The sequence below is a fragment of the Quercus robur genome, chromosome 8 (genome assembly GCF_932294415.1).
Source record: "Quercus robur chromosome 8, dhQueRobu3.1, whole genome shotgun sequence".
Taxonomy (NCBI): Eukaryota; Viridiplantae; Streptophyta; class Magnoliopsida; order Fagales; family Fagaceae; genus Quercus; species Quercus robur.
The window spans coordinates 9127284-9133513 of record NC_065541.1 but is presented as its reverse complement, the minus strand read 5'-3'; the positions used below and the strand labels follow the sequence as shown (position 1 = coordinate 9133513).

The following is a 6230-nucleotide window of genomic DNA, read 5'->3' as shown; positions in this document are numbered from 1 at the left end:
CACCTCCACATTTAAAACTTCTCTTACCTAATGTCAGCAGCATTAAATGTTGATTGATTGGCCTGAACATGGAGGGCACCGCTAAAATCTACCTTCATGATTTAGAAATGGTAGGGAAGAGTGTTGATGGGACAAGTATCTCCCAAAAATCCAGTTAAAGGGCCGGACAATTGGAGGAGGATGAGGTGGGCTTTAAAAGGGGGAGAAGGGCAAGAAGGTAGGGGTTCAAAAAAATTGAGAGAGGAACTAGAGAGAGAAAGTGAGAAGAGTTTCCACAAGTGTTCATCCCTTTGAATCATTGTAAGGGAAAACCCTTTCCATATATATATATAAGTAGTTATTTAGTCATTTTCATCTTTGATTAGTTGTTTAGTTCTCCCATTGTAGATTTCCATCTCTCACCTGTCTTAAATTAATTGTGTAGATCAAGAACACTCGAGTAGTTCGTTTGTTTTTATGTTTTTGACCCCTATATATATATATATAACATTAATAGTACCGCTATAATTGAACATGTTCATGCGTAAATATGGGTTACAAGCTAGTTTTATTATAATTGAAGCTTTAATACTTAAATTTGAAGAAGTTTAAATTATTACTTGAATTGGAATCTTATTTTTAAAATGTTAAAAAATTACATATTTTAATGGTCTACCGTACTTTAATTTTGATAATTAAAAAAATCGGGTCGGGTTTTAATTAGCAATAGGCTTTTATCATATAATTTAAGGTTTTTTTTTTTATTAGCTATTTTATTCTTCAATTTTAAATATTTGAGATTTTTTTACTGTTTATATATATGAATTTTAACCACCATACCATATATCACACTAACACTACAAGAAAAACGGGCTACTGCGGCGGTCCAGAACCGCCGCTAAAGCCCCAAAAACCGCCGCTAAAGGTACATTCAACCTATAGCGGCGGGTGCTATTGCGGCGGGCCGTCCCGTCGGTGCTGCAGTGCCGCTATAGGTAGATTGCGGCGGTCCCTACAAGCGCCGCTATAGATGCACCCTTTAGCGGCGGGTGAAGGTTTATTGCGGCGGGCATAAAACCGCCACTATACGTGTTCAGAATTCATGGCATTGACTTTTAGCGGCGGGGTCATGCCCGCCGCTATTGGTGTCTACCTTTAGCGGCGGGTATATGTCGCCGCTATAGGGAATCATTTTAAAGCATAAAATGTGCACCTTTAGTGGCGGTTTTTGCCCGCCGCTATAGGTCCTTTTTTTTTTTTTTTTCCTTTTCTTGTGGGTTTTAAAACCACATTTTCAAAAGGCTGGAAACTAAGATATACCAAATAGGCCTAATCAACAACAAACTTGTTTCCTCATATGCCATTGAAAATAAATAATAAAAAAACCAAAATTCTAGAACGCGATCAAATTCAATTGTAATTGAATACCATTCCAAAACAATATTTCCACTGACCTCAAAATCCAATACCAATAAAAAATAAATTACAATACTACAACAAATTAACCAATTAGATCTTAGAGGCACTAAACCAAAAAAAAATGTAAAATTAAATCATCTCAAGTGACTCTTCCTCATCTTTTCATTATTAGTAGCCACCCTTATGTTTCCACTTACCCAAGTTAATTTTCTCATTTCATCCACACTCATTTTATGAATATGTTACTTCTTGATAGCTGAACATTCAGCAACCATATAGCATAAATTGTAAAATTTTCCCTTTCAACTTAACTAGTATTCTATAATCACACAATACACCCAAAGAACTTCTCCACTTCATCCACTCTTATCCTATAAATCACACCCTCTTCAATATATACGTCCTTAAGAATTATCAATCCATTTGTTCTCACACTAGTTACAACTATGTTATATATATCCTTAATCTTATCTAAACCCACCCCATAATCTGTCTACACAGTCTATAGTCCTCTATCATACACTCTCTTAATCAACAAAACCCCTACAAAAATCATTACAACCTTCTCTTTCTAAATAAGAATGAAAATAGTATGCAAGAGAAAAAGATGAATATGAATTATCGATCCATTTGTTCTCACGCCAGTTACAACTAGCGTTGTACATATCCTTAATCTTATCTAAACCCACCCCATAATCTCTCTACGTAGTCTATAGTCTCTATCATACACACTCTCTAAATCAATAAAACCCGTACAAAAATCTTTACAAGCTTCTCTTTCTAAATAACAATGAAGGTAGTATGCAAGATAAAAATACAAATACATAAATGCATTTTAAGTAGAAAAGTAAAATCTTAGCATAGTTACCAGGAGACCAAGAGCTTTGAGCTTGGCATCAGCCTTGGGAAATTTCATTTTATTTTTCCACAAAAGCTTCTGAACATCCTTATTCAACCCATTACACTCATCACTCATCTTCTTCTTACCACCCAAAACACCATCTTTATCTTTACTTTTATGCGTGCCCAAAAACCTACAAGCTAACCCATAAGGACACGGCTCCTCTGAATCCAAAAACGGGCACTCCCCTTCTATATCCTCCGGTTTCTGCATTTCAAAACCAAAAATCAAATTTTTATCACTCAAACAAGACACTACAAACTAATTCAAACTCAAATTCAATTCAAAAACCTGAGCTTTAAACCCTTCCACGTCGTGGCTAAATCCGCACTTATCATTGTAAGGACACAAAGTGATATCTCCGGTTTTCGCAATCAAAGGACATATATTTTTTGATGATTTTTGATCCTACAATGTTATCGAAACGCTTCGTTTAGCATATACAATATACTGTATGTATGTATGAATATGAAAAAAAGCAAAAAGTTAGGGTTTTGAGAGAGAGAGAGGACCTGACGGCGTTCAGGTTTGAGTTGGCGTTTGGATTTTTTGTCTTTGACAAAGGGGAAAAAAAAAAAAAAGCGAACCTTGGACATCCAGTAATATTTTTACATTAACTTACAAGTTACAACAGCACAAAATTTTATCTTTCAACTCTCACGCAGTATCAAAAACTATTGAGATTACCATTCCTAATTTCCTATATGACTTCTTCTCTTCTTTACTAATGTGTGGGGTTACCGCTGTTATATGAAAATTACTACACTACCTTATTTTTATTTTTATCAGTAAAGGAAAAAAAAAAAAAAAAACTTTTAAACTTACCATCTAACTCAACACTAATTGTAAACACCAATAATTAACTTTAATTAGAAGAGTATATTTTAGAATCCTAAATATTCATATTGGAAATCCAAAGGATAGTTTTGACTTTGGTATCAACATTGTCAAATAAAAATATTTGTTCCAATGTGTGTATTGTTCTATAATCCACCAATCACGGTATGTGACATGTCTCTTCTTCTTTTTCTTTTTTTTTCTTTTTTTTTTTAAATTAGACATATGACATACTATAGTTGATACAATATAAAGTGGAACAATTTTATTGGGACATAAGATTTTTTGTTGGTCCTCCAAAATTTTTTGGAGGTGAAAAATTCCAGGCAAAATCTGGTAATATTCACTATCCCACATGAGATATGAAATTGTGGGGAAGTATCTAAGTCCATTAATGCTAAAATCAAAAGTATCCCCATTTTTTGGGTTAATAACAGAAATGAACTAGCCCAAATTCAGGTGGCATATTCTAAATGGTAAATGCCACTGGTAAATGGAAAAAATAATTAATAACTACTCCTAATTTGACAAAAAAATTAAATCTTAATTACTAATTTGACAATTGAAGTAAAAATATCTAGGGATTAAACTAAACTTTAGCCTTATTTTTTAATTAGCCAAAAATAGAAAGTCGACATATGTGTTGGAGTCTAATTTCAAAAATCTCCCATTGAATTATATGATAATATATGATATTCACAACCAAACAACGTATATGATATCCAGACTAAAATATTAAAATACAATATCCAGGAATTCCTATCAATTTCTTCAACATTGTGTTTGAAAAGAATTAATCAAAGCATAAGAGAACAAAACAATAACAACAACAACAAACTAGCAAGAATTAAACACGCACAAAAATGTCCATTAAAAAATTCACACTCGACATAAACGAATGCCAACAAAAAGTCAAAAACAAAAAAAAATAAATTCTTTTCTTGTCTGTTATTCACATCATATACAAGTATAAACAAAACTATCAATTCCTTTTACCCTCAAAACGAATCAATCTAACCCTAACTCATGTTAACCACCGAGGTTTTAAAAAAAAAAATTACCTCAAAACAAAATGATAAAAATATAAAAGCCCACCGGTAAGTAAGGTTACAGTCAAATAAGGCATCACTTAGGAAGCACGAACACTTTATTTGAGTACTTTGAACAGAGAGGAGACCCACCTGGAGATGATGGCAAGTATGAAAGTAAAAGCTGGAGTGGTCTTCAGACCCAACTGAGCGGCTTTGATGGCGACCACGTAACCACCAGGGCCACCGCCGATGACGACGACGACGTTTTCCTCAGATCCCGAAGCGAATCCTCCACCTTCGCGATGTCCGCCGCCTCCGTAACCACCTCCACCACGGCTGTAGCCTCCGCCACCACCGCCGCCTCCGTTATCACGAGACTAAGCCTCGTTGACTGTGATGTTGCGGCCGTCAAGGTTCTGGCAGTTCATTCCTTCGATCTACCGGTTTCACGATCGTTGATGATCTGAAAACAACAAAAACCACAACAACAAAGAGAAAACACACCAGATCTAGTCAGATCCACATCCAAAAATCATCAAGCTAAGCAAAAAAAAAAAAAAAAAAACTAACAAAACCGACCGATCTTCGCTTTTTTAAAAAACAAAGCTGAAGATGAACGTACCGATTTGTATAAGTAATAAAAGAATCAGTTTATAGTAAAAGAGAATCAAGTAACAGAGAAACAGAGCAGAACAGATCAGATCAGATCAGGATTTTTTTTTTTTTTTTTTTTTGGATCGGCGGCAAGGATGAGGCAATTGGATCCAAGCGTCTGTGTAAAGAAGAAAAGAAAATAATGAGGGTGAGGGCGTGAGGCGGCTGAAGTGAAATGTGGAGAGTAGGGTTTTTTCTTTTTATGTTTTAAGTTGATGTATAAAACGACGTAGTTTTGTAGGAGAGAAAAAAATAAAACATTAAAACGTTTCTAGCATGGTTTGAACCCGAGCCAAGTATAATAACATGCGTGCCTTACCACTAGTCTAGTGGTACACATCCTGAAACATTTTGTACATATTTATATTTAATAAATATTAGTGCGTTTGATAGAAACTTAAAAAATGAAAAATAGAGCTGTTCAGAAGGCTCGAACCTTTGACATGAAGTTCAAACACACACATAATTACCACTCAGGTAACCTACATTTTACAATTGTGCCTTACCTATAATAATATATATAGTACATATAATAATAATAATAATAATAAGCGTTTTTGGTCTTTTTTTTTTTAGTCATCGAGGGTATTTTAGTATTTTTCAGGCATAGGGTATTTTGGTCATTTTATGGTTTTAGAGTGTTTCGATTGTTATAAATTACTAATTAATGACAATATAATTAATACTTCCAATTATGTAAATATATTTTAATACTACAAATTAATGAGTATAATTTAATAATTAATAAGAGTTAATATAATACTTCAAATTAATAAAATATAATTTAACACTACAAATACAAATTAATAAAATGAAATATATTATTTAATAAAAATATATTTTAATAATTCAATATGTTCTTAACATGCATGCCAATTGAATGTAATTTACCACTTGATTTTTAAACTCATCTTTTATGCGTTATTTTAAACTACAAAAAATTGAATTTAAATAATTGATTGATGACATGGCTATTAATCTTTCATCACCTTGAAATTTTTTAAGCATGAAAAATATATGAAGATAATGTACTCTAACGGTAGATTTGTCAAAATTCATATTGAATTAAAAAATGCGGGGTTGGGTTCAAATTACACTTGATGTAATTCTAAAAAATGTTACACTAGCCAATAACTTATTGTTAAATTCATATTATGCAAATCCAACCGTTGGATCATATTTTCTATATGTTCTTAACAAGCATGCCAATTTTCATGTCAATCGGATGTAATTTACTATATGATATTTAAAGTCATCTTTTATGCGTTATTTTAAACTACAAGAACTTGAATTTAAATAATTGATTGATGACATGACTATTAATCTTTGATCACCTTGAAATTTTGTAAACATGAAAAATATATGAAGATAATGTAATCTAACGGTAGATTTGTCAAAATTCACATTGA

General features: G+C 32.8%; 1 long non-coding RNA gene across 1 annotated transcript; it reads right to left on the bottom strand.

Annotated features, from left to right (window-relative positions):
- Positions 1–1991: 1991 nt before the first annotated feature.
- On the bottom strand, positions 1992–5013 carry LOC126694470 (uncharacterized). The gene is made up of 4 exons (XR_007645780.1): positions 4790–5013; positions 4318–4630; positions 2591–2707; positions 1992–2506 (listed from the first exon to the last, which is right to left on the bottom strand). It is a non-coding gene; the product is annotated as an uncharacterized LOC126694470 (long non-coding RNA).
- Positions 5014–6230: the final 1217 nt, after the last annotated feature.